Consider the following 25,134-nt stretch of genomic DNA (forward strand, 5'->3'; position numbering starts at 1 on the left):
ACATTTAATTATATAATAGTTAATTATGCATATCCGTTTTTCTAGAAATCTGATCAAAAATTTGTTATTCATTGAAAAGTAGTAAAATCACTTAAATTTGCCAGAGTGAGGCTGAAGAATCAATTTAAATGATGTCTTTCAAGGCCTGAGGCATTTCCTGCCCACCTCATGTGTTAAGTATTATTCAAATGACTAATGATTATCTACCTATGTTCAAATACCTTGGCTACATATATATATATATATATATATATATATATAGTATATATATATATAGTACATACAGACACACACACACACATATATATTATATATATATACACACAAAAAAATTAGGTCAGAAGGTTAAAGATAAAATTGCTCATGTCCATAGTGCCAATTTAATTACAGAATGAAGCCATTAGGAATCATTCTCTAGTTGAAATAAGATTAGACTTGAAGACATAAAATCTGGATTTAAACCCTCAGTCTTCTGTGCACTACCTGGGTGGCAAGCAGGCAATGTTTAATTTTTGAGCCATTTACAAACCATACCACCTATAATGTACTCCTTTTACCATGATTTTGACTTTCAATCCTGGGGCCTTGGACTCAGGTAAATTTTCCCTTTATCTTGCCCCAAAACAGGCCATGGCACCATGTTCCAGCCATTTCCAAACATTGCTGCTACATGCATAACTTTAGGCATCCTTCTCCCTACTTATCCAATTCAGGCTCCCTTTTATGTGTTATCTTACCCTATTAGAATATAAGCTCCTTGAAAAAAGAAACTGTTTTGTGTACTTATAATTCTATCATCAGCACTTTGCATAGTGCCTGGCAAATAGCAAACACTTAACAAATGCTTCAATCCTTCATCCATCCTGAGCCTTAGGTTTCTTAGATACAAAATGAGATAATCAAAACTTGACTGTTTTGTGTACTAATGGTGTTGCTAATACTAGTCTTCCCCCTCCAAGGCCCCAGCTTTAGTTGCATTTGAACTGGTTTTTTTTCACCCTTTTGATGATTCCTTAACCTACAGGAACAACTAATGGTTGGAATTTTAGGTAATCATATGGGAAAGATATACGTGGGCAAATGAGACTTTAGCTCCCCTGTGAGCATAATTACTACACATAATGTGGACTCTCAAACTTCAAAAGTACCCAAGCTTCAGAGAAATCAGGGCCATCCTAGTAATTTGCATTCCTGTAGGCCCATGTAAATCTTTTCCAGAATTAGACTACAGACTGAAACCCCCTAGAGAGAAATTTAATTTTTTATCCTCAAGTAGAAGATAGCTTTTCTAAGGAGGTCCAAGGGAACTATGGTTTATTTTAGTCCCTAGAGAAGTTTCTTTGATTTTATCAGTTCTTTCCCTCTTAGAAAATGTGCCTAGACTCTCCCTGGGAATTAATGTACCAGGACAGGACTAGACTCCTTCCCCATCGCAAATTCTAAGCAATCAAAAAACCTCCACAAGTTTCACGATTTATGCAAGAGAGTTAGTGGATCATTCAACAAGCATTTATTAAGCATCTACTATGAGACAGGCACTGAGCTAAAAACTGGGGATAAAAAAAAAAAGAACACCCCCCCCCCCTGCTCACAATCTAATGAGGGAAACAACAAGCAAACAAACATATACGAACAAGCTTTATGAAAGATAAATGGGAAAATACGGAATGAAAGCACTGGAATTAAATGGGATTTGGAAAGGCTCTTTGTAGAAGGTAGGATTTCAGCAGGGACTAGAAGGAAGCCAAGGAAGCCAATAGTCAGAGATGAGGAGATTAAAAAATGATCCAGGCATTGGAGACAACCAGAGAAAATGCCTGAAGCCCAGAGATAAGCAAAGAAGAGAGTGTAGTTATATTGAAGAGTACATGGGGTAGGGCAGAGTACAAGGAGTAAGAAGACTGGAAAGGTGGTGCTGGCCATAGGTGCTAGATTATAATTTGAATGCCAAAAGATTTTCTATCCAATGGTAGAGGCTATAGGGAACCACTAGAACCTATTGAGTATGGGGTTGATATGGTTGAGCTGGTGCTTTAGGAAAATCACTTTGGCTATAGAATGTAGGGTGAACTGAAGTTGGGAAAGACTAGTGACAGGCAGACCAACCAGCAGCTATTTCAATAGACCAGATGAGAGGACTCACTGATTCTAAACATAGCCATCTGCAAAAACTTGGTTTGTAACATCAGTGGGTTGTTATCTGCTGTTGCTAAAAACGTTCTGTGTGTATATTGACTAACATTGTGGATATTTTCTCAAAAATATCAAAATACCATAAAATAGCACAAAAACAAGTTATTTAGGAAAGAACATTCTATTTTTTAGAACTGCTGCAAAAACTGTAAAGCAGTTCTGGTGAAAATTAGGCTTAGACCAATATATTATGCCATATTCCACAATAAGTTCAAAATAGTTACATGACTGCAATACTAAAGATCATATTATTAATTTTAAAAATAGAAGAAAAGCAGCTATACCTAGCTAAGTAAATAAACAGTACTTAAGAGAAGAATTACAAACTATTCCCCTATGAAAAAATGCTCTAAATCACAAATAATAATAGAAATACAAACCAAAATAACCTCAAAGTTTAATCTCAAACCAAGAAAACTGATAAAGATGAAGAAAATGGGATTAGTTAATGTTGAAGGGATTATGGATTATGGAAAATCAGGCATATTAATGTTTTATTAGTGGATTTAGATTGTACAGATTAAAGCTAGATTCTAGGTATAATTCTGTAAGTAACAAAACTTCATTCATTAAAAAAAATCTACACTTTAAATTAAGACCTCATCTCTCCTTTTCAGTTATTCTGAATAAGTGAGTTTTTTAATGGTGAAATATGGTCAGGGAATCACTGATGAGTATTTCACTCAACAGTAAAATTCAAATATTACTCAAAGCTGATTAATTGTAGAAAAATGGCTGTAAAATATATCAATTTTCTTTCAGTGTAGTTCACAGGTGAGTATCCTCTACTATTCAAAATGTCTTATTGTCTCTCAAGACTATATCTCATCAAAGATCATGTCATAAATGGAAAAAAGGATCTTTGTTTTCTTGCTCTTTTTCTAAGTTTTATTAATGACTTTTGTTTTTATATCAGATTACAATCATTTACAGATACACTTCTACCCTCCTATCCCAGTAAGCTTTTTGCTGTGACAAAGAAAAATGGTTTAGCAAAGCACAGGCACATAGTAACTGCATCTGACACAGTATGCAGTATTCTAAATCTCACCTCTCCAACAAAAGATGAGAAGTGCATTTCTTCTCTTCTACAGGGCCAAGACTGGCTATTGTAATTATATAGCATCTGGGGCAAAGTCTATTTTCACCCACATCAATTGCCTATTGGCCCGTTTCATAAATACAATATATACCAATACTTGAAGTACTTCACAAAAAGCGCTGAGTGAATGTTAATGTGTTCAGTGTAGCTGTGGTGTGATTTAGAGTCCGGAGTCTGGCAAAGGAGGGTTAAAAGCAATATCAGAAGGTCAGATCATCAGAAAAACTTTGTTTTTGGTATGGCCTTATGACTACTTGTGGAAAGGAGAATTTCTCAGAAGTACAACTAAGGAAGGTTTAACCTCAGCACCCTATACTTATCAGAATTGACCCAAAGTCAGATATGCTGCTCTTGCTCAGTTTTTAGTTGTGTCCAACTCATCGTGACTCCATTTGGGGTTTTCTTGGCAAAGATACTTAAATGGCTTGCCATGTCCTTCTCCAACTCATTTACAGATGAGGAAACTGAGATAAACAGGGTTAAGTGACTTGCCCAGGGTCACACAACTAATAAGTGTCTGAGGCCAGATTTGAACTCAGGAAGTTAAGTCTTCCTGATTCCAGGCCATGCCCTAAAGTCAGTCATGAGATAAGTCAAATTCTCTCCCCACTTCACTTTTCATTTTATTATTATTATTTTTAATCATATTTGTCCTCTCAACAAATTATAATGATCCAAAATCTGAAGCTAAGTCTGGAAGTAGAAATAACAGGTAACACGATTTCCCTCCCAGATTTTCAGTGCCCCACTCTTCCCACAAATCTTCACACATCAAAAAATAGGAATTTTCCTGTGCAAAAGGGAAGATAACTTAAGAACGTCCACATTGGTACTCAATCTTCACATAGACTTGCAGGGCAATAGTCTTTCTTTGGCCTCAGTCAAGTAACCTTTATTTAAATATTCTTTGATAAATCTAATTAACAGTTAAGCCTTTTGCATGAGTCTCTTTTGCCAATACACAGCATGGACACTGTTCCACTACATAATCAGACACTTGGAAAGTCACCTTGTTTTCAATCTCCCAGAACATACTCACATAACCCTCATCCAGATTACCATGGTGAGATTCCCTTCTTCTGCATATAGCTTCATTTTATTTTATTTTTTTGTTGATATCACTGTCATCATTATTTATATTTTTAACTCATTCTGTTTATTTCATTTTCTATCAGCCCACACCAGTCTACCATTAATATTCTATTACATTCACATGTTATAAGCTTTGTTAGCTATTCCACACTCAAAAAGTACCCATTATATTTCCATTTCCTTGTCACCCTGTACACACATACACACACACACACACACACACACAGACACACACACAAGTGCTATGAGAAATATCTGGGTATTTATGGCACCTTTATTATTATTTTTTACTTCCTTGGCATATATGACCTGAAAGCGGATCTCTGGATCACAGGTTATAAATAATTTAGATGGCTTTTTTCTCATAATTTTCCTTTGTTTTTCAGAATTTGGGAATTAATTTTTATCTCCTTAAATTTATATTAATGTACTTATATGCCATCAGCCCCCTTCCAATATCCATTATTTCTGCCTATTTTTTTTTTTAGCTTTTCCAATTTGCTGATGAGGGATAAAACTGGAGAGTTGTTTTTGGAACATATTTTAATGTAATAATTGAAAATATGCAATTCTATTGAGACTTGCTTATTTATATTCTTTGACCAAATGGTCAGAATCTGTTGGGGAATGGTACTTCTTTGTCTTAAATATGTTAGTTGATTTTCTCTATATTTTCAATATCAGACTTCTATCAGAGACATTTTATGAGAAAATCTCCTCTCAGAGTCCGTTTTTGCCATGTGATAATGTCACATCTCATTGAAATCCCTATTTATTATATGAGAATATATATATATATATACACACATATATACATATATATGAAATGTACTTAATCAAGTAGCTTAGTTATTGATTGCAAAGGAGTACAAGAATATGATCCTACTTGATAACACTGATTTTTCAGATTGCATCTGTCATGAGACCTGAATTGATTCTGATTTTAGCAATGACATACAGTTTCATTCTTGAAAGGATCTTCAACAATCTAAGATCTTTATCAAAGTTGTACAGTATGGCCCATAGGGACTTTCTGTCTACTGATGAAAAAAGTTGATGATAGACCAATTAAAACTGTGAATAATCTGGACTTGATCTTAAATATTTTCTCAATGAACTAGAACAGTCAATAATAGCGACCAGTCATAAAAGAAATATACCAGAATCCTTGTTCCCCATTCAAGTTGTTTTTGGGGAAAACTGAGTCATGTGTTTTCTGGAGAATATCTGGGATAAAGCTTTGAAAAAAAATTCAAGGGGCTAATTGGACTTTAGTTTGGGTGTAATAAAGGCTTTACCTTTTGTATATTAACACATTGCACCCACAATGAAAGAACTATATATGCAGGGTAAATTAAAAAAAATTATTTGGTAAAAATTAGGATCTACCATTCAAGACAGATATGAAACAACTCTGATAGTAGCAGATGTTCCCTTGGGTCTTTTCATATTTTAGAGTAGATGGAGTTGCTGGTTTCAGGATGAAAAGAGCCTTCAAATTTGTGTGATATGGAAACAGTCATAACAGTTGAGAAAAGTAATCCAGATATTAATGGATATTTCCATACGTAATACTGGTATGATAACTTTGTCATGGTATCCTGTCCTACCCCCTTTTGGTTAGACTTGATAGCATCAGAAAGAAAAAATGATCATTTCTCTCTCACCCTCCCTCCAAGGAAAGGGAATATGAAGATTCATTTGGTCCTTCTAATTGCTGGAATCTAGTTAGAGGAGAAGTTTTCCCTCAAAGTAAATTTGAATAAAGGGAAGAGAACAAACATTTAAAAATATCTACTAAGTACTAGACTCTGTGCTAAACACTTTGAGGATATATCATTCAATCCTCACAGCAATCCTAGAAAGGTGGTGCTATTATGATTCCTATTTTATACCTGAGGAAATTGAGGCAGACAGAGGTTAAGTGACTTTCCCAGAGTCACAGAGTTAGTAAGTGGAGGTTGCATTTGAACTCAGCTCTTCCTGATTCTAGATCTGGAACTCTATCCATTATACCGCCTAGCAAATGTTCTGACCTCTAGAGGGCAATTGGGGAACATCAGGCATTTTTGCTTTCCCTCAATTCTGTTATCACTCAAATTTCATCAATTTAATTATATCTGCATTTAGAAAGAGGATCAATGAAATTAAAGGTCAAAATAAGTTTGAGACGAGAAAGATATGTTACATAGCATTGTTGATAAATCTTGGGCATTAAAAAAATCACAACAACAAGATTGTTATGCTATGGACATATTTCTTCAATATTAAGGATGTATCAAATATAAATGAAATAGATCTTCATTTATTATCTCATTTTCTTAAGTTACACTAACATCTAATTAGCCTTCAATAAAGTTACATATTATCAGTCCTTTCCTAACTAGGTACTTATTTGGGCCAGTTCTATTTTATAGAAATAGAGAAACAGAACTTCAAAATTAAAAAGTTAAAAAAAACTCAAAGAATCTAATCCAATCTAAATAAAGTATAAATTTCCTTTATGACATCCCCTTAAATGCTATAGATGGAGTGATAAATGGAAAGTACTACCAAGAGACAAATGGTCCAAGAGGTAATTATGCAATTATTTTACTAGTAGATGGAAGTTAGAATCAGAGTGTAACCATAAATGATGAGAACAAATGAAACATCTGTATGTCTTCAATAACAATTCTTTTTGAACAGTGGTATCAAACCGAAATAGAAATGGAGCCCTTTAAGCCATTAGTTTTAAAACATCATATTATCTACGTTTAATAGTATTTTTATTTATTTTGTCAAATATTTCCTAATTACATTTGAATCTGGTTTGGGTCTCACTTGGGAGTTTTTCCAGGGACAGTGAGCCATATGTTTGACAACTTGGTTCTAGAAGACCTTCAGTGATAGGAGCAAAAACAACTTTAATAATTAGGCAAATGTCCTTAATTTTGAACAAATATCTACCTATAGCTTCCACCCATTTCCTTGGCAGGTAAAACAAAACATGTCTAACCCTTCTATTAAATGACAGACTTTCAAAGACCTAAAGATTTTCTTCCTCTAAAAGCACTTCCCTTCTTTCTCTAAAAGCACCTCTAAAATACCTCCCTTCAGGCATGTACTGGTAAATGTTTAACAACCAGCTCTCTTGGGGGAAAATATGTGGATGACACACTTTGTGTTTAATATGCATTATTAACCTTTTAAAAATAATTTTCTTAAGTCACTTGAAAAGACCACTTCTCGACTTTGTGCTCATTTGATTAATGTGTTCAAGAGACGTTTTAAGTCTTTCTCTAAAATATATCTCTTCTGCCACAAGATTAGTATTTATTAGTGAAGAAAAAAGAAAAGAACATCATTGCCCCTGCTTTTGCAACATTTGTGAGCAAACTAGGACGTGGATCTATAACAACATGGTCAGAAAGATGTGAGAGAGAAGCACCAGAGAACAGTTAGCATTGGTCTTTTGAGAAAAATGATATTTCCATCTTCACTGATGACTATAGTCATCTTTTCATAACATGTCTTGATCTAGTCTAGGCCAGGAATTTAGAACCCTGAGTATTCAATGAGCAGTATGATTCAGTAGAATGGTTATAGGATCTACAACTATAGGGTCCTAAATTGAAATCTTGATTCTATTTTTTTTTTATTAAATTTCGGCAAGTCATTAAAGTTTTCAGGAGTTTAATTTCTTTAAGTGAAAAAAAATATGTGGACCAAATTAACTCCAACATTTCTTCTAGTTAAACCTATTTCTTTCCTAAAATATCTATATAAGCTAATCATTACTAACTATTTTGGAAGGTGGGAACTTGTATTTTTAAATTCTTTATATAATAAGAAGAAACCTTGTAATGACCATCACTAAATCTATGTCAACTCTTATATTAGGAGGGATGTCCACTGTGTCGGAGTACAGCTTTTATGGTAATCAAATAGCTGAGATTCACTACAGTGTGTGATCACACAGAAGAGCCATTTATTGGCTCATTGGCTCTTCCACGAACATTACCCTCATAAAATTCTACCTAAACTAAAATAAGGAAACAGACTCAAGATTTCCTCCCACAAGTACATTTTTATCTGAGACAAATTTAATGTTTCATAACATTATTCTTTTATGTAGGTAGAATATTTAGTTTCTAGCATATTAATATACCTCCTTCACAGTGAAGAAGTCAACATAAAGTTAAGGATAAGAAAATGTAGATGCTAAAAGTCAAAAAGGACATCACTTAGCAATTGAAATAGACAAATGGGGTCATAGAACCACAGTATCTCAGCATTCTAAGGACTCAGAAATCATTTAGGCCAGCCTATGCCTCAGAAATATCCCAGTAGGACTCTGCTCTGCAGCTTCATTAAGTGGCCATCATTTCCTGATTCAGTGAACATTTATTAAACATATGTGTGAGGGACTGTTAGGTGATGAAGATCAAAAGACAAAAGAAAAATTACAATCTCTTCCTTCAAGAAGCTTACATGCTACTGTATGGATAGAACTTTTAAATAGATGAATGCGTGCATTATAATTTGAGGAACGAGAGAGCACTAACAATTAGGGAAATCAGGAAGTGCATATCATAGGATACTCATATTCATGAGCTGGAGACCAGTTGGAGCAACAGATTTGCCCAACAGAGAGTAGATGAGATGTAGTATCAGTGAGGATCAAGCAAGATGTACTGTCTGGTGGGGATCAGCAGAGAACAATGCCTGGCAAGATTAGGACTAACAAAGAACGGCACAATGACATCGGCAGTAAGTCACCAGGAGATTTGCAGTATCACAGGCATAAATTTCCCTTCCAACCATGTACCTTGATCTTATACCTCCCCTGTGTATGAACCTGAGTAAGTCACTTAATCTTTGTCTATCTCAGTTTCCTCAGTTATGAAAGGGGGATAATAATGCCACCTACCTCCCTGGGTTGTTGAGAAGATCAAATGAGATAGTTGTAAAATGCTTAGCCCAGAGGCTGACACCTTCCCTCCCTCTCTCTTTCCTTCTTTCTCTCCCTCCCTCTTGCCTTCCCTCCTTCCCTTCCTCTCTCTCTCCTTCCCTCCCTCCCTCCTTCCTTCCTTCCTTCCTTCCTTCCTTCCTTCCTTCCTTCCTTCCTTCCTTCCTTCCTTCCTTCCTTCCTTCCTTCCTTCCTTCCTTCCTTCCTTCCTTTCTTCCTTCGTTGTGAACTAAGTCCTCTGATTACTAGCAAAAACGAATACACTAGTGGGGATTCTTGAATTATGTTTTGGGGAAGATCATGATGCACCTTCTATCCAGAACTGCTGACTGCTTATGGGGGCAGAACAGAGTTGTATAACCCCTGATATTACACTAGTTTTGTTCTAAGGTGAAGGAGCACAACTCTAATTGAAAAAAAAAATTTAATAAATTAAGATAATTTCAACAGGATTTAGGTTTAAATTTTATTTCCCCCCCCAAAATTAGCCTCTTCACAATCTTACATGATTCTACAGTCATTCACCTAGTTGTTCAAATCATACCAAAATATAATTTATAAGAGTTAAGAAATATATCCCTAGGACAAAGAGATAGCCAATTAGTAACTGACAATGGCTTAAGGGAATATAATAACGTAATACACTAAAGGAATAATTTTCATTACATCAAAATCTGAGCTTATTGCAATTGTGGGGAATCTATTTCATTTTTTTTTAAAGGCAATTGAGGTTAAATGACTTCCTCAGGGTCACACAGCTGGTAAGTGTCAAGTGTTTGGTCTGAGGCTGGATTTGAACTCAGGTCCTCCTGACTTCAGTTCCGGTGCTCTATCCATTGCACCACCTAGCTGCCCCTCTATTTCATTTCCTACAGGATACAACAGTGATTATGCATTTGTTAAATGACTTCATATATATATGTGTGTGTGTGTATGTGTGTGTGTAGACACACACACATATATATATATATATATATATATATATATATATACACACACATATATACACACACACATACACAGCCAACACTGAATCAAGTACTTTGAATGTCATACCTTCTAAGGAATACAGATTAAGTATTTTTAATCATCTTTTCACAAAAGACTAGGTGCCTTTGAGAAAAGAAATATATTCTACTTTCAAATGGGACAATGGATAAATATGATTAAATTGTGTGTTTTCCTGAAGAGACTGAGAAGGTCCTCAGCAACAGACACATGACAGCAGTCTTCTTTTAAGCAGAAAATTATTCTGCATGTTTCTCTTGATTTTTGGTTCAATGAAAATTCACATTTCAAATAAGTATAATATTCTAACAAATCATACACCAATCTCAAACACACATGTCCAATGTTACTGAACTCCTTTTATAAATATTGAAATTAAGCTTGATGAGCTAAGTAAAGTTTTCATTTTAGATCAACAGTGGTCTCAAAAGTAGAACTTATATTGTGATTTCTAAAGTATTTTGTTCAATCTTTCATGATCTTACCCTGTCAGTGTCATTATTAAATAATTTTGTTTTTAGGTAAATAAGTTTGGAATCTGAAATGTTATATTATAGGAAATAATTTCAGCCTTAATTGTAGATATCCTTTGTAGTTATCTCTCTGATCCATCTAGTTCTCAGTTCCAAAAGAGTTTCAAAGTGGAAATAGGGAGGTAAAGATGATGGAAAATACCAAACAAAACACTCTTTAAAATATTTCTCTGAAGAGGTTGTTCCCAAGGGATTAAGTGTTGAAGAATCTATAGAATAAATGTCATTTTAAAAGGGAGGGTGTGTGTGTGTGTGTGTGTGCAGGAGAGTTTCACATAGGAGGACTCAATCCTGTCTTCTGATACTCAGCACACTTTGATGCCTTTCTTTGAAAATTTCCCAAGCCTACAGAAAAAAAAAGTCTTTGGTTTTTTTGAATAGGCACTGATGTAGGCTGAATATTAGTGCTTGAAAAGAAGATAAGTATTTTTGTGTAAAATAACCAAAAAAAAGCACATCATTTTTGGCAGGTGAAGTATGCACTTTAATAAGAATGGTAATGACCCACACGCAAATAAAAAAAAAAAAGAAAAAAGAGGCTTTCTTCCTGTTGGGGGAAAAATGTAATAAATAGCTTTTAAATTAAGGAGAAGATTAAAAATGCTTAAAGCAGATGAAAGACTTTGGTAAAATGTTTCAGTAATTTGTAGTTCTATATAAAGATTGGTTTTGCAGTAAAAGAGGGAAAAATCTTTTAAAATAAATCTTGTACTTCGGATGCATCTATTTCATCATCCACATTTCAGTTTGATGATAATATTAAGCATCAATTTAATTTGGGTTTATTTCCTCTCTAAAGGTAATCACAATATAAATTCAGAAGTAGCAGAAGCATTTCATGTTTTCAATTTATTACAATCCAATATGCCAACTACATGTTATCTGTGTGACAAGGTAGGGCAGCCATTTACAATGAGTGACTAGAAAAATCTGGGCAGCTGTCAGAGTGACTGAGGTTGTTCATCAATCTGAGGAGAAAAAAAAGAAAACAACTTGTGGTAGAACTCAGTAGTCAAAAGGAGTATCGTGATTGTTATCTGACTGTCAGCTGCCCGATTGTCAGTAGGAACAAATGTTTGGTGATCTGTGAATGCTTGGTGGGTGGCTGAAGGTATGCCGGGTTTTAGACATCTTTGGGTAATATGATTAGAAAAATTAATAGTTGATGAATGAAGGGAATGTCTTTCTTGTGAGATGATACAAATAATAGTGAATAGCTAGCATTTACATAGCATGTTACAAATATTTCATTTTTCTTTACAACTATAGTGTGAAAATATATTTCATGCAGTTAAAATGAGAAAAAATAGCTCACATTTCAATAATGCTGTAACATTTACAAATCTGTGTTCTCAAACACCTCATAAAGAAGGTTTCATGCAAATATTACTGTCCTCATTTTTATCGATGAAGAAACTGAGTGTGAGAGGTGAAGCCCAAAGTCAGTTAATAGATGAGAAAATGAAGATTTGAACCCAGATCTTTTCATTCCAAATCTAGCATTCTTTCCACTAAATCATTGCCTCCCTCATCAATATTTACATGCATACTTTTTTATTTATTCATTTAATGGATATATAGATTTAATTTCTTCTGGATTGTCTGAGTGAACTCCCTGTGGAGGATTTATGGGAAAACATGGCTAAATATCACACCGGAAGAGACAGCACAGATGGATTGTCATCCTTATCATTGGATCGAGTATCTGCATTGATGAGATCTCAGGTCAATTGAAGCATTAGGGTGTTTATTAGTCTGAGGCAAACTGCAACTCATCTATAATTCCCATTGCTTGGCACTGGGCCTGGCGCATCATAGGCATTTAGTAAATGCTTATTGACTGACATCACATGAGAGTTCCCTAAGACTCAGAAACATTCAGGTCTCAGAACTATTTCTTCTCTAATTTTTCACTATCATTCTCCAAATAAAGTACATTTTTTTTTCATGGTGATCTTCAACATTCTTCACTAACTACATTAAATCTCTTAGTATGTATTTCATGCTACATTTGTCCAGAATGCTCATTACAAGACAAAGATTCCTTGATTCACTCCTCACTCTTCCCTCTCTCTGTTAATCTTATGAGGACTCCATAAAGCACCCACCCATCTGCCAACATTTGCAGCACCTGCAGAGCCCTGTTTATTTCCGTGGGGCAATACCCACAAGAACAGAAAAAAAATCTTAGAGTTTTACTGTTTAAGGGACCCAAGACATCATTTAAGGTCCAGCTCTTTCCTTTCACAGATGAAAAAATTAAGACCCAGAGAGGGAATGTGACTTAGTCAGAATTTCACAGCTAGTTTGTAACAAAGCTAGAACTTAAATTTATTCCTACCTAGTTGTGGTTACTTTTGACTGTCAGGCTAAGGCTCGATTCAATAACACTATATGGGATCTTGTTCATTGTAGCAAAAGCGTTTGCTTAAAACTTAGACAAAGGACAGATGACTCTTGTCCTGAGACCAACCATTAAGACCAGATTAAGTTCAAGCTTTCCTATTTGTTCCGGATCCTGATACAAGATTCTTAATTATGTTCCTTGTCTATTTCCTCATAGTTGGTCTGAGTCCTGACCTTTGATTACATACTCTGACTCTCCTACCTGTGCCATCCTGATGAATTTAAATCTCTGAATGCCAGCCTGAACCAACCAATGTTAACTCAAAATTTTGGCCATGTCCTCTGCTTTGGTTTTCCATATCAGATACAGGCTCAGGTTCTGTCCTCAGGACTCATGATAATATTCTGTCTATATCAAGCCTCTCAAGGCAGTTAGGTGGCACAGTGGATAGAGTGCTGGGCCTCATTTTTCTGAATTGAAATCTGGCCTCAGACACTTACTAGCTGTGAGACCCAGGACAATTCATTTAACCTGTTGGCCTCAATTTCCCCTCTATAAAATGAGCTTGAGAAGAAAATGGCAAACCATTCCAGTATCTTTGCCAAAAAAATCCCAAATGCAGTCATAAAGAGTCAGACACAGCTAAAAAATGACTGAATGATCAAGCTCCCTGCCTTGAAATTTGATGTCAGCCACTTACTCTCCTGATACTATCCAATCTATCTTAATCATCATAAACAATGTGCCTTTTCTTATGCAATAATATTTTACAGTGCTTTAGTGTCCATAAACTATAATATATAAATTATGTCTTTTGATCCTCATAATCTAATGAAATGCTACATGTGTTATCAACATCCATGTTTTTACAGATGAGAAACTTAAGCTGAACAAGATTAAATGACTCACCCAGGACCACGCTTGAATTCTTGTTGAATTCAACTATTAGGTATCAGAAGGGATATGAATCCAGTTCTCTCTGGTCCCAAGTCCACTCCTCTTTCTGCTTGCATTCTGTTGGCCTATTATACCCAGTATTTCCTTTCTTTTAAATTTCTGTACCTTGCCAAAACAGTCCTCAGCCCATCTATTGATTAAATTAAAATATCTATAAGGCATTTTTTTTTTCTTTGAGGGAGATACAGATAGGATTTACTATCTTTACCCTTAAGGAGCTAATAAATGTAGGGATATATACTCTATACATAGAATATATATATTATATATATATATATATATATATATATATATATACACATATATATACATACAATATGCCTATACATAATATTAAATAATATAGAGTGTGTGAAGTGTTAGGGGAGTTTTGAGTAGGGAGATACCACTTCTGAGTGGATAACTCAGGGAGCAGTTAATATTTGATTTGAACTTTGATGGATAAGTAGGATTTCAGTAGCTAAAGATGGGGAAGAGGGGAAAGATATGAAGATGATCAGGTTTGCTAATATTGACTGTGTTACGAACAGGGAAGGGAATAGTGCAAGACAAGGCTGGAAAGGCCAGGTGGAATTAGGTCATCCTCAATTTTGAAGAGTGAAGAGTTTGTTCTTTATTCAGTAGCCAATGGGAAGCTATTGAAGACTGTTGATCATATTGTAGATGACGTAATCACAGTTATGCTTTAGAAAGATTAATCTGAAAGTGATGTATGGGGTGGGGCAGACTGATTATGAGAATACTGTAACAATCCTGATAAGTGATTGCCTGAATTAGTAGTGGGAATTGGAAGTAGAAAGTGTATATATTTGTGTGTAGGTGAATGCAAGAGCAATTATTGTTCAGGCATACTCTTCAATAACATTGTTTTCCTTTTTCATATTTTTGGTTGCTTTGTCTAGTGAAGGTTTCTGTTGCTTGATGGTATGAAGTGTTAATGAACTCAAGTAGCTCATCTCAATTAACCTCCATTAAACCCTGCCCTTGTGCTTCGTCACATCTAGAAGGCAACCCTGAATTCTTAAAATCTTGTCCAGGAGAGCCTAGATACTGACAGATCCTACCAACTAGAAAGGCTATAGTGGGTAGCTAATATGAGTAGAGTGACACATTTTGCATTTGCATCCAAGAACCAACTTAGCCAATTTCTGAGAGTAACATTACTGGAAGCTTGACCTTTGAAAGTTAGTGATTTTTTTTTTGGTAGTCGAATAACCATAAAACAATCTACCAAGGTAAAGAGGGAGTATTAGTTGTGTCACTAGAGGAATGTACTTGAAGTATTAAAGGACAACCCACTCCAGCAATAGTTCTCTCCCTCACTCCTTCCACTTCAACATTGTCCTTTTCCTTCCTCCTAGACCTTACCATTGGAGGAAGGAGATGGGATATTAAAATAACATCTATAATATCTAGCAAATTTTTAAAAAGCAACAAATGATCCTTTACCTTCTGTAATCTTCATAACAATCAAGTAGAAGAAATGCTCATCTAAACTGTCCTGTGTCACTGTTTTTCTCATAAAGAAAAAAAATTAATTCCCAGACACTTTCATGTTTTCTACCTTCTAGAATTTTCAGAGACTTTTAGGATACATTGAAGGATGAAAGATTAAGAGAAGGTAAGATTTTGTAATCCTTTCATTTTCTCCTTTAAGATAAAAAAAAATCAAACCTGCTTCCAAAGATTAAAGAAAATTGTAAAAAAACGCTCTAGATATAGATATGTTGAAAATGTTCCCAGAGTACATCTGTCTTGGCACTCCATACTTAATTTACTACATAATTTACAAAGGTGTAATAAATACAGTTTATAACATTCAAACACTGCACCTCTATTTGAACCATTTGTGAAGGCTGCTACCAGAACCTTCTATTCATTGGAGACTAATGCCCCATTAGTTGCAACAAAATGCCCCATTAACATAAAAATGAATTTGGCCTTGGGAAAAGCTATAAAGCTCTGCCAAGAGCTTTAAGTATGACTTTAGACACTCTTTCAACTTTAAATAATATAGCCTATCACGTAGTCAGCAATAGAGAGACATAATCAAAGTTTTGTATGTTTAAAATTGTAACAATAGTTCCAATTTTTTAAAAGAAAAGATTTTAAAATGAAATCAAATTGAAGATCATTTGGATTCAATTTTTCTTCTGGCTCATTCTACTTCAAATGCAACAACAGAGGCCATATTTATCTTAGTGTCCCAGTACATGTAATATAGTTGGAGGAGCAGAGAAGGGCATTATGGATTGAGTCTGGAACTGCTGCTTAATTTGATTTTTCTCTTCAGCAAATGCTCGTCCTACAAGGTCACAGACTAAATAGAAGCAGAATATGACTCCAGTCAAAAGATCTCTGGTTAAAAAAAGTTACAATTTTACCTTCAACTACAAAAAGAAAAATACTTAATACAGATCCTTAACAGACATTCATAAAGCATAATCCAAAGTGATAATTAAAAATTTCAATTTTTTAATCAAGTTTCATATATTAAGCTGGGATGCAGGTGTTCTCCTTTTTCTAATACTATCTTAGGAAGCACTTCTGTTACATTAATTTTAAATAGAAGGGGGGAAAGGGAAGAAATCTCTTTGCATATACAAGAAGCATTTTCAGCCTAGCCAAGGACTCATAACAAATATACATACACATATGTACACACATACTTATATGCATAATGCATATATATGTGTATATATGTTTGTGTGTATGTATATATGTGTGTATATATGTGTATATACATAATCTTAAAATTACAAAGCTCTTAAAGTTGCTCTTCACATTTTCTTCCTGAGGTAAAGAAGAAAAGAAAAAAAATTGTTACCAACTGCTTTTTCGGCTCAATATTGCTCCTTGTTATGATGAAAGGGAAAGCCTCCAACAGACAGATCCTGAGCACACATTAGTTCGGGGATAACTCCTATTGCAGGCTTCTTTTCCTTTATGATATTGAGCAGGTTGGTTCGTGCTCTATCTCATTCTCACTAACTCATAGACACAAAATACAGAAAAGGTATCTACTCCAGGCTTTTTTTTTTCAACATAGATCCACAGAACCAATTCCCAGTGCTCCAAATCACATTGAAGCAAATCTTAAAATGAGTTATGACAACTCATACACAAGACAGGGAAGGATGCTATTCAGAACCCACCAATGGTACAAGAGTTCCCTGGGGATTCATCACTTGTTCCAAATTCCTGAATTATAAATATGCTGCTGAGGGATAGCAATATTGCTCTGTCTTCCCCAGAACCAAATGGGTTAATTTAACCATCACCAGCACCAGCCTTGATTCTCGATGCTGCCTCCTTAAATGTTATTACTATTAATGAGAAGTGTTAATGAGTTTTTGGGAGTGCTTGCATCAAGTAGGAGGCCAACTACTACCCAAACACAGCAGACCCTCGTGTTTTACCTTCAATGTATCTCATCCCTGCAGGGATATTAAGTTCTGATTGGGCCTGGGCTATAGTGAGGGGGTGTTACATTCTTCATTGTGCCTAGCAGGAAGATGATAGGTTTTCCTTTGACTTTTTTTTTTTAACTGAAGCTGAAATTTCAGCACTGTTCCTGTCCTTCTGTTAATTCTTGAAATGGGCTTCTCTTTCTGCTGTGGCCATTATACTTTGCTTTCATTCTTGATTTAATAAATTTCATCATGAATTGGTGGGTAAAGCCCTTCTCCCAACACACACACACACACACACACACATGCATGCACGCACACTCTCTCTCTCTTTCTTTCTCTCTCTCTCTCTCTCTCTCTCTCTCTCTCTCTCTCTCTCTCTCTCTCTCTCTCTCTCCCCTCACTATAGGCAAATTAGATTTGTGGCCCGAAGTCTCTTTCCTACCCTTCTCTTCTCCCTGTTACTGACTTTTTTTCTTACTTACAAATCTAGTCCTTGTTCTTTGAAGTAAAACAATTAGCTTCCAATTCTCATAAGAACATACAGCAATTGGCTCATACATTAATAGGATGTTGTACTCCAAAGCCTAGGCTTTTAAATAGTTTTCCTTTCTGCATATATTTTCAAGTGAGTCAGTTATAAATTGGACATTCAATTAAAGAAGAAACTGATGAAGTGACTTAATTCTGCATATCCTATGTCATTATTTAGGTCTTTATTTCCTGGTCTAATGTTAATTTGGTGCTATTTCCCATAGTACATCGGTTTATCAGGAGAGATCTCCAGAGAAAGAAAAGCAAAACAGGTCACACAGGGGAGTCCTCCACACTATTAGTGACTGGAGGGAAAATGAGATTTTAAGAGAAGCAATCGTTGGAGAATGATGGGATCAAAAATAAAGGATTAACCTTTAAAATAGGAATGAGTCAGAACTGGATTTGTTGCTAATTACTGAAGATTTCAAATCATCCATATTCACAAGGCATCAATTAATACCTCACAATGAAAGTTGTAATGCAAATACAATCTGTATGTTTTTTCTGATAGTACATATGCAATAACCTTTTAAAATATATCCGAAAGTCTTCAGTGACAGGGATGAAAAGTGTAATATCTGAAATGTAAAGACTTTCATGATGCTCACCAAAGCAATTAAATTGTTATTTTCCCCAAATCCAGATCTGATGACATATGAAAAATTAATTAATGTCATCACTGTAATTAAAGGTGACATTATGTGCTCTTACCATCTCACAATCTGTTCACTTAAAAACTTTATTATTTTGTATTATCATCAATGAAATTGTGACAAACTTCACAGCTTATAGGAAGAAGAAAAATTTCCTTGGCACAAGATTAAAAACTGTAATACTAGGGCCAGCAATGCCCTTTGGAGTAGGTACTCCATATTTACTCTGCTTAGTGGACAGAGTTCTGAACTTGAAGTCAGAAGACTTATGTTCAAATTAAGTTAAGTCATAAATCAGCACTCATTCGTTAAGTGTCTGCTCTGTGCCAAACATTGTGCTCACAGACTAATTGGGAGGAGACAACCTGGAAACTCAAAGGATAAGCACAGGATAAATTGAAGATATTCTCAGAGGATAGGCACTAAGATAAAGGAGAACTGGGGAAGGCTTCTTGCAGAAGTTAGAACTTCAGTTGAGACTTGAAGGAAGCCAGAGAAGCTAGGATCCTGGTGGCGGTAAAGGAGAAGAGAGTTCCAGGCATGGGGGACAGCCAGTGAAAATTCTAAGATTCTGAAGATGGAGAATCATGTGTGCAAAGAACGTGAGTGAGTCAGTGTCACTGGATGTACAGTACATGGAAGATCTAAAAAGGATAGAAAAGTAGATAAGGACCTGCTAATGAGGGCTTTAAAAGCCAAAGCATTTTATATTTAATCCTGGAGGCAACAGGGAGACACTGGAGTTGACTGAGTGAGGATCTTGGCATGGTCCAAATTGTGCTTTAGGAAGATAAAGAGATCAATTAGATTATTGCAATAGTCCAGAAGTAAGTCAAAACGGACCTGGATTAGGGTGATGGCAGTGACAAGGGGGCACATGTGAGAGATGTTGCAAATGTGTAAACAATAGGACTTGGTAACATATTGGATATGGGGAAGTAAGAGTCAGGAGTTAAGGATGACATCGAAGTTGTAAGCTTGTGTGATTGGAAAGTTGGTGGTGCCCTTGAAAGTAATAGGGAAGTTATGAAGAGAGAAGGTTACTTTTTTGTTTTGTTTTGTTTTAAGGAGGCAAAGTTAATGAGTTCAGTTTTGACCTTGTTTGGTTTAAGATGTTGATGAGACATCACATTCAGCATGTCCAACATGCAGTCAGAGATGTGAGACTGGAGTTCAGGACAAAGGTAAGGCCTAGAAAATTAGATCTGAGAATCATCTGCACAGAGATGAAAATTGGGAGCTGATTCAAATCCTGCCAAACTCACTTTAATTGCTGTGTAACCATGAACAAGTCCCTTAATTTCTCCCAATCTTATTTTCTTTACCTTTAAAATGAGAATAATAGCACCTACCTCCAAGAGTTCTATTGAGTAACAATTGAAACAACATATGTAAAGTACTTTGAAAACCTTAAAGCATTATACAGTATACCTTAAAAGTCCCATTAGACTTTTGGTACAGCCTGTATGAATTGCTACTGTACTAGTTCTAGAAAAAAATTGATGTCAAAATTTCAATGGCACATATTTTAACATTTTCTTTGAATTCTAATAATGAAAAATGTACTGAATTACACTGAAATTCAAATTTATATTATATCTTTTATTTGCTCTTTTTAAATATCCTGCAAACTTTATTTTGAAACATTTGTATTTTTAAAGGGGACTTTTCATTCTGGAAATTCCCTCAACCAATGTCCATCAGCAGTTAGCATATAAATTATTGCCTTAGATAGTTTTCTGAAGACATTGAGAGGTTAAAGACTTTTCCACCATCATGTAGTTAGGTTGTGTCTGATGTAGAACTTAAACCCAGGTCTCCATGCCTCTAATTCTAGCCTTTTCTCCATCATACTATGTAGACTGTCACCTTACTCTCAAAAGGTCACAAAATCACAAAAATATACTGCCACAGGCTATTTCATAGGGAAAATGTTCCTAAGACAGTATTGGAATATGCAAAGCTGAACACTGACTCCAAAAACTGAATTTTTTTCCCCAATATTTAATATTGATATCTATTTATCTATATATTTAGAGAGACAGATTATCACCCAGTTTTATGAATAGCCTTTACTATTACTACCATGTCTTGATGTAATTTTCTCATGTTCAGGTTCAAACAACACAGCTTTTCAAATGTATCATTTACATTAGGGGCCTTGTAGATTATAAATCCCTTGTGAACATGTATCATATTTATTTGGATATCACTCCAAGCATCTAGCACAATTGAATGCATAGATTAATAAATGATTTTAGGTGCTATGTTTTCTTCGGAAAATACTGCTTTCAAGTTATTATTAATTTAATAAAGAAATGAAGTTCCTTGATACCATTCACCATCCAATCATGTACTTTTACAAAAATATTAGTCATACTAACCAGCCAAAATGTTTTGAGCTCCCAAGCTAAAGCTCAATATAGAAATTCAAAGAACATTCATCTTTAGTGTCAGTCAATTGACATTATAGTATGATGGTAAAGAAAGAGTTCTTAATAGAAATATGAGATCCAGAGATGTTGGGATCATTTTCTTTTCCTCCTGAGTCAGATCTACCTAATCTGGCTTCAAAATTCAGTTTTAGATATTATGAATTGTCAAAACTCTAGAAACACTGATATGCCAAATCTCTGTGTTAAAATAAACCCCAGAGAGATAGAGAAATTATATAGATAAAGCATTTATTAGGAACATTAGCAATGGGAATACAAATACAGGCAAAAAGATAGTCCTTTCCCTAAGGAAGTTTATCTTCCGTGGGGAATACAACACATAAAAGGGAGATGAAAAGGGACAAGATGAGTAATCCAGGGAGCCATGGCTTTAGCTGGTTTTGAAGTGCATGGATACTGTAGGTACTTCCTCCAAAGGTGGTGCTAAGGAAAAAACACCAATCAGAGGAGGAGGTAATAGGTGGTAGAGGTATTGTCAGTGTGTAAAGACTACTGCGGGGCAGATAGAGAAGTCTGGGCATTTACTGATTATTAAGTGTCATGAGTTGTTATGTGCTTCCACTTAATCCATTGGTGTGAATAGCCAAGAACTATTTACAGCCTATGTTTAATTAGCACATAAGCTCTCTTTTATCTAGCCATATCAGGAATGAAACATTTAATTCAATACCATAAACAGTTATCACATAACTCCTATATGCCAGGCATTGTGCTAGATACTGGGGATATACAAACAAAAAATGAAACCGTCATTCACTACCTACGAGTTTACATTCTGCTGCCTATCATGCATACTGTGGCTTTCTCCAAATCATACAAGCATTATTGGTTTTCAAATAATTTGAAGGTAATAAAACATACTTAATATGTTTATTTTCCTTGGGAGCTTACACGACTGTCTGTCATCAATAGAAACACTAATTACTGTCAGATATGGAGGCATAATGTCAATTAGTAGGAAAATCTGGTTGATACCATGCCAGATAGAGAAGCTTTTGGCTATATTCAATACTTTAGCATCTCCCGCATTGTAAGCATATTTCATTTTTTATCTGTGATCTCCAAAACCATGAAAATCTTGAAGTGAACTGCACTGCCATTTATTTTTCTCACTCTATAATTCTCCCTCCTCCCTCAAAAAAATTATGCAGAAATACCATCGAAGGATTTATGGCAATCTTGAACCTCATTCAACCTCAATCTAGGAAATGGAAAACACAATTCAGACTACTAATAATGATTCTGGTATAACATGAGGACATTTTTAACATAAAGAATGCTTATCTTCAAATAGGGAAGTTCTTATAAAAAATCTGGACAAGTGACTATACTATACCTTTGTCAATGTGAATGTCACAACCAGTATCCAGCTATCCATTAAACATCCTGGTATACTATAGAGTGAACATGCAGTTGTTTGAAATTCTCAGGTTTTGTTATTGTTGGTGTTGTTAATTTATTTATTTATTTGTATCTGTATTTGAGACTAGGTCTCCCTATTTTACCAATGTAAGAGCACTCACAGTGCCAATCTTACTGCTAAGAGGCACAAAGATTTGACTTACTCAGTTTCTGACATGGGACAGCTTGCCTTTCCTTAGGAATCTTGATATACCTTTCTCCACCCAACTCCAACCTGACTCCCCAACGCTCATCATAATGGTGCCATATTTAGCGCGGACTCCCAGTTAGTTTTAGCCCTACTGAAGCTCAGAATCCTTGAGCTCAAGTTCACCAGTTTCAGACTCTCCGGTAACAGAGATTACAGGCATATACTAAAATGCTTTGTTAAATTAACAATTTTTACCAGGATGTTTGGTGATTTCAATTTTCTTATTCTACAGATGAAAATAGGAGGTTTTTAGACCACAAGAATTAAGGTTTTACTATGTCATGGTTAATTACTGGTATTTTTCAACATACATGCATTACTGTCCTTTTTCTTTCACAGTTTTAGAGGAAGTCATACCTACCTCCCTACAGTATAAAATAGATTTAAAAAAGATAGATTTCAAATACTCAATTAAGTTTACCTATAGTTTTCTTTTGTCCCTTTGGCAAACTTCTTTCACTCAGTGCAATTCAAAAAGCATTCCATTAGTGATTTCTATAATCAAGGCACTCTTTGAGAATTCTGCTATACAAAATCAGAGATGAAACAAAGAGTCCCAGTCCTGAAGAAACTCACATAGGGGATGGGGAAGAGAAGGATACAGCTTCTTTATAGATTTTTATGAAGCTAAGTAAACACAAGGTAAGTGTATAGGAATTTGGTTCACCTGCTAAAAGCACTTGAGCTTATTCATGCAGAACTACTTGGGATAGTGTTGTACTTGATTCACTCAGATAAATTAAGGTCTGAATTGTTGACATTGTTGGCATATTGTCCAATTTCCCATTATATGGAGAATTAAATCAATTTGACTCAGGAGAGCAAAATGAAATTACAAGGAAGTATGGTTGAAGAAACTCAAAGATAATTGAAATTTAAATTGGCATTATTTCAGGTTCATCCCTTAAATTAGGTTAATAATGCTAGGTGTTTAGAAGCACATAAAGTAGACTTATCTAAGGGAAATTCAACATAGAAATGCCCAGATTTATAAAACACATGAAATAAATGGTGATTATTTCTATCACATATGATCAATTTACATACAAAAGCATAAACAAATACCTTTGTTTAAATATAGAGCACTACTTGTAGATCTAGGTTTGTGTGTTTGCTTAATTTTTTTTTTAATTTCTAAAGTTAAATAAAACTCTTTCTTAACAGAGATGTTGTAGGACAGGAAACCTTAAACTATCTTGGGATAGAGTCAATTTAATAACAATAATTTTAAAAGTCTCCCAAATTAGAATGAAGTCATGATGGAGCTGTGATTTTCCTGATATGTTTACTCCCTCCAAACTATTCAATTTTATCTACTCCATGATTTCTCATATTGTGGTATTTTGTTACACCTTTCTGTAAGTCTTCCATAGAAAAGCACCTAGTCTCATTCAGTCAACAAACATTTATACAAGGGTTTACTATGGATGAGAGAGCATGCTAAGCACTGGTTTTCTTTTTTTTGTTTTTTTGTTTGTTTTGTTTTTGGTTTTTGGTTTTGTTTTGAAACAAAAACATGGTTCCTGCCCTCAGGAGCTCTAAGTATAGAAGTGGTGGCAATAAACAAAACAAAAAAAAACTATGTACATGTGAGATATATACAATGTAAATATGAGGTAATCCCTTAGGGAAGGCACTGGAAGAGGGGAAGGGTAGAGTAAAGGTTGGGAATGGGGATTGAGTAAGAAGGGGCCTAGCACTGAAAAGGCCTTTTACAGAAGGTAGAATTTAATCTTGAAGAAAGCCAGGGGATACAAGAGTTACCACTGAAGAGAGAGCACATTCCAAGCATGGGAAACAACCAGTGAAAATGCATGGAGTTAGGAAACAGAGTATCATGGGAAAAACAGCAAGAAGGCCACTGTAATGTGCAGGGGTTCTAGAATCTTTGAATTTCTCAGTATATATTTGGTTCTCTACACTTTCCATGTATATCTTTATGCCAGTTCTTGAGTGCAAGCCATCTTATTAATATGATATAGCCTACTTATCCCCACCCTGTATCTTCCCATTTTTCTTTTGGTTGTACCATATATTGTTCTCTGGCCATATAGTATGCCTTAGATAGTGTTAGAGATAGGCTTCTATTACTATTGAGGTTTTTGAAAATATTGAATAGAGGATCAATAATATCACCATACTGCTAGACTTTCTCAATACAAAAATAACAATTCAGATTGTAAACTTCATGAAGAATGGCTGGAGACCAGTGGTAAGGAAGGAGAGATATTGTGTTATCTAAACTTCAAATTTCCTCCATATCTGGTATAGTGGTCTGCCTAT

The 25,134-nt window shown here is 35.0% G+C and overlaps 1 pseudogene; it reads left to right on the plus strand.

The window, feature by feature from the left end:
• The window catches only part of LOC144456581 (actin, cytoplasmic 1 pseudogene), a 69,406-nt pseudogene that overhangs the window by 1,965 nt on the left and 42,307 nt on the right, over positions 1-25,134 (plus strand).

The sequence above is a fragment of the Phascolarctos cinereus genome, unplaced genomic scaffold (genome assembly GCF_003287225.1).
Source record: "Phascolarctos cinereus isolate Bilbo 61053 unplaced genomic scaffold, phaCin_HiC Scaffold_4;HRSCAF=312, whole genome shotgun sequence".
NCBI classification, from domain to species: Eukaryota; Metazoa; Chordata; class Mammalia; order Diprotodontia; family Phascolarctidae; genus Phascolarctos; species Phascolarctos cinereus.